This window comes from Panthera leo, chromosome C1, assembly GCF_018350215.1.
Source record: "Panthera leo isolate Ple1 chromosome C1, P.leo_Ple1_pat1.1, whole genome shotgun sequence".
In the NCBI taxonomy this organism is placed as follows: Eukaryota; Metazoa; Chordata; class Mammalia; order Carnivora; family Felidae; genus Panthera; species Panthera leo.
Window position 1 is genome coordinate 184961380 of NC_056686.1, and position 5253 is coordinate 184966632.

Sequence of the window (5253 nt, forward strand, 5' to 3'; positions counted from 1 at the left end):
TCTAAAAAAGATACTTAGCACCAATTTTTGTTTGCTTTTCCACAAACGTTTTCTAGGAGATACTGCAAAACCTCCAGCTCACCAACCACAGTATGTTTTAGGAATGGAACCTTATGGTTAGCAAAGGATTACTGTATTCAAATAGTAAATTCAGAGGGCCTCCCATACCATACTGGGTTTTGACTGTAATTTAGCGCTTCATCTAAACGATTTCAATTAATTGTTGGAATGTTATCTGGGAGGCAAATCCTGTGTCTGCAAGTATGCAAAGAAACATTTGGAATCACTCCACTGAAATAGGTTGGATCAGTTTGGACAACCTTAACCCAGCAGACTGGGAAAATTCCCACAGGTTCCCACAGGTCTGGTCCACCATTACTGCTTACCCCATGACCAAATGGCAAGCTGCCCTCTCAGGAGAACCAACACCAGATGGAGTCCTCACATCCCCTGCCTGTTGCCTCACTGATTTTTCTGTATAAAACTCTCACATCTCCCTAAGCTCTGTGGAACTCTTTTCTTTTTTTTAGGTTTATTTATTTTGAGAGGGGGAGGATGCGAGTGGGGAAGGGGCAGAGAGAGAGAGAGAGAGAGAGAGAGAGAGAATCCCAAACAGGCTCCGCACTGTCAGTGTCTAATGTGGGGCTTGAACTCATGAACCATGAGATCATGACCTGAGCCAAAGTCAAATGCTTAACTGACTGACCCACCCAGGTGCCCCAGCTCTGTTGAATTCTTTAAAAAAATTGTTTTTTAATTTATTTTGAGACAGAGAGATCACACAAGAGGGGCAGAGAGAGAGAGGGACAGAGAGAATCACAAGCAGGTTCCACACTGTTGGATGTGGGGCTCGAACCCACAAACCATTAGATCATGACCTGAGCCTAAATCAAGAGTTGGATGCTTAACCAATAGAGCCACCCAAGAGACCCTTGAATTCCTAATTCATTGCTCACTGACTTTCACTATGACTTGGCAGAGAAACCAGAGTTCAAAACTCCTTGAAGAAAATCATGGTCTCCCTTTCATAATTATAAAAGGCCTTTGTGCTGAGGTGTATTGGGCATCCTTTGGGAGCTTCCATTCAACCTGTTATACTTTAATACTACTGCCTCTGAATAGAGGGTCTAGTTTCTTTTAAACCTATTATTCTCCCTAATGGAAGTTACAAAAGCACTTATCTTGTCCTCCTCTGTCTTTTCTAGGTCTGACTCTAGAAATTTATGCACAGAAGCTGTAACCACCCTTCCATGAGAGGAGCTGGGGCTTATCTCATTCTCCATTAGGACCGTCAGGGCTGCCCCACCACTGACCAGCGTGACCTTTGACCTGGGCAAATGGCTTGCTCCGCTCGAGCCTCAGAGGACTGTGCACTTCAGCAAACCTTCCTCAGAGAAGGCCAGTCTCTAATTGAAGGGACCAGCTGGAGTGGTCAGTGCCATCTGAGCAGAGTACCATGAGGTCATCTCCATTTTTCCACACTAGGGTGCTCTCCAAACTTCTACCCCCATCTAAGGTGTGGGATCAACCAGATGTCTTAAAATGTTTTGTGTTTTTTGTCTCTGCAATTGTCCCAGTCTGTGGTCAAAAAGGTTCTTGGAGGGCTACCTGGCCAGCAGATCATAGCCACTGAACTGTAAGGTATTCTTTTCACAGGATCACATAAGACTGGGCCACCAGAATGGTACTGGCTTGCTGATTTGGGGTGACTCTCTCTGATGTTGGGCACAGAACAAAATTAGGGCTTTGAACTCTTGATGGTAGACTGCCCACTCTTTAAACCTGTTATTCTCTCTTGAACTACACTTGTGGGCCCCACTTGGTTCTCGCTTACCTATATATGCTGACCATGGTGCCATCTGGTATATAGCACCCACATAGGGGAGAGGTGGTTCTACTGTCTTTTATTCTCTGCAACCCCCTCTGCTGTGGGCACCCAGGACAGTCCCCCTACCTCTTCTGTGGGCTCTGTGCCACTGGTTGTAAAGGTCCCCAGGTGTGTCTGTTCTTTGGTCCAAGAGCTTTTGAAGCTGTTGCTCCATAGCCCAATAAGCCCTTCTGAGTGGTACACTCTTCTGCCTCCAATGTATGTGATGATGCCTTGATCTTGAGGGCAAGTCTTAGTGAGGGACCAATGTTCCTTAAAGGACTTGGACTGCTCTTCTCATTCAGCCATAGGCTTCTTGCCTCTCTTCCTCTTTGGTGATGGTATCCTGGGCTACATCAAAATCAAAAGAGATACATTCTAGAAATTCAGCGATCATAGCCTAAGAGGAATATCATACTATGCTTCCATTATAACATTCTAAAAGGAAAATTTTACCTGACCAGAAAATAAATCATTGCTCACATTTTTTCTGCATACTCTGGGTAAGACTTGCATGTTTGGTCATCATCAATGAAGCACAGAAACGACCTTTGAGAGAGCCAGTGAGGCAAGTATGGGGGCAGGCTATATGACATGACATCGTAAGTGACTCTGTGACTGACATTAAATAGTTGGTGGGAACTGCAGAGGCCAAAGATCTGTATCGTTTTGATACAAACTGGCTCTAAAGAGCTGTATCATTGTGGGTAATAGTGGTATTTCTCCCTCTTACTTGTGGTGAAAGATACAAAAACTCACCAGGACCTGCACATTTGACAGTAAAGAACATAATGAGATGGTTCCTGGACTTGAGCAGGAAAAGATGGCGTGTGGATATTACGAAGACTCTTCAGATATACTGACTGGACTGTAAAGAAATACGTAAGCGTCTTTTCTTTATCCGTTATTCAAAATCCTCTTCACTAAATTACTATACCCCATACAGGCCCATGGGTTTTGTGATATATTTTTGTAATCAAATTACTTATATAGACAAAGTTCCCAGAAAAAATATTTTTACCTGGGCCCCACATCATCTCAGGGCAGCCAGGCCTCTGGCTCCTGTGGTGGGGGCGGGGCCACAAGCTTGCTTCTAATCCCCTTTGTCGCTCAGTGTGCTGAGTCTTAGGACATCCTGCAGGGCCCCTGGAGATGAGAACTGAGCCCCGGCCCTGCAGAGCAGCGTGCTGCCCTGTGCTCTCTCGTATCGGTGGAGAGTGGCCTGCCCCCATACTCACAGGATTGGCCCTAGCTGATGGTCACAACTCATTGTATGGACTTGATCTGGGCTGGGGGTCTTTGAATTATTTGACAACTCATTCAACAGAGACACTTAGTTCTTGCTATGGACCAGGAAATGCGATCAGCACAGGACTTAACAAAGATGAGAAAGGCTTGCTTCACGTCCTCTAGGAGCTCCCAGGATAGTGGGAGACAGATCAATAAGCAGATGGGGCAACAAACCAGAAAGAGCTGTCAATGGACGTGTGGGGAGTACAGATGGAGCGCGGAGGGCTGTGGGTCCTGCACAGAGTGACACCTGAGGAGGCTTCACAGAAGTCTCTTAAACAAGTCTGTTTGGACTAAACTTTGAAAGATGTGCGGGTGGGGGTTGGGGGAACCTCCTGGCCAGAGGATGGGATAAGAGGAAGAAAATGGGCCATTAAGCCATCAGATGTAGGCAAGCAGCCAAACTGGGTGGAGGGAAGCTGTAAGTAGGTTCTGTGTGGCTGTCGTGCAGGGAGGGGCTCAGTAAGGACAAAACTGGAGAGGCACAAAGGGCCAAGATTGAGGGCACTTAATATACCACACAGAGGTATCTGGGCTTTACACCATGGACAGTGGAGAATGACTGATTGTACTGAGTTTCAGAGGCACAGATGGTATTTTGTTTTAGAAATCTGTCTGGAAGAGGTACAGATTATGGTTTGGGGAGAAACTGAGGGCAGGGGAGAATTAGGAGGATGCCACGGTGTGCGGTTCAGGAGAGACAGAGAGGCTAAACCTGCAGCTGCTGGGGAGGGCAGGCAGGCCAGTGGCTGGGAACCCCACACCCATTTGGATGACTTGTGTGGTGGCAAGTATTAGGACAGCATATGTTACAAATGATTCTGCTGCAAGAAAACCTGACTGACAGTGGGTTCTTTTTCTCCCCAACAAGTGCAGACCTGGAGGACAGCTGGCATTGGTGGAGAGGCTGAGCACTTTCAGGGCTGGCGTTTTTGCCCTGGGTATCACGTAAGCATTCAAGCAGCAAGAAAGGGGAAGGGGTCGCATGGGCAGTGACTGCCCCAGTTTCTTCCCATCCCAGCTTCCAGCTGCCTTCCCCCGTTCGCCAAGAGATGCAAGGCAGCAGGAAGCAGCCTCTGTAATATGGGGTGGCACGGGGAAGAGGTAAAGCAGGTCACCCCCGTCCGTGCCTCTTGCCCAGGTCAAACTCACCCCAGGCTTTGCTGATATCCTGTTGGCCCCATGCTCCGATTTGCTCCCCATAGAAGCTGAAATAGGAAGATGGAGGGGCGTGATGAGAGGTCTCATCCCCAGTTCAAGCAACAGAATCTATAAGCAAGGAGGCTGAGCTGGCTTCCTTGTGGGGCCTGCATGAGGAGACCAAAATGACAGCATATTAATAATATCCACAATTGATCAAGCAATTTTCATTGGCCATGTCAGGCACCACTGAGTGGCTTATCTTTTTCCTCAGCTAATCTCATATTTGATATAGATATTACCATCCCATGTTTAATAAAAAAAATTGAGGCTCAGGGTGCTTCCCTTGCCCAAGGCAACACCCAAATCTAGGCAACCCACCTGAATTTCCATATGTGGTCAGCCCCTTGGCAACAAGGGTACAACCTTGACCAGGGGAGGACCAGGGCTCAAAATTTATCATGAACTGTGGCTTCAAAGTTGGGGGAAATGCTACTGACCAGGCCAAGATCTTTCCTGACGAATAACTTTCCTTTTAGCTCACAGCCCAACATCTGTATGTAGGAAGCCCTCTGTGTAGTTTAAGGGCAGAATGTTTTTCCCTTTTCCTTAACCTGCACCATGTGACTGATTACCCGAACTGCGACCTGACCATTGGCTCCTTGGCCAGACTTGCACTAAGAGCGGTCCAGCCCCTGGGACGAAGTCTTGAACAACTCTTCCTTGGCTCCCACATCCATTGTCAGCTACCAGAGAATTGTTCTTGTTTGTTTTTCTGTTAAAGTCATCACATTAACATTCACTCCCAACACTACCTCTATAACATTTCGATATGCTTAAAACCAGTAGAAATGTTGTCGATAATAATTATAGGAAGGCTGGAATAATGAGTTCTTCTTGAAAGAAAACTATAAAAAGGGAGGCAAGAGATTTTTGCTCTCATTTTGGTAGGTCCT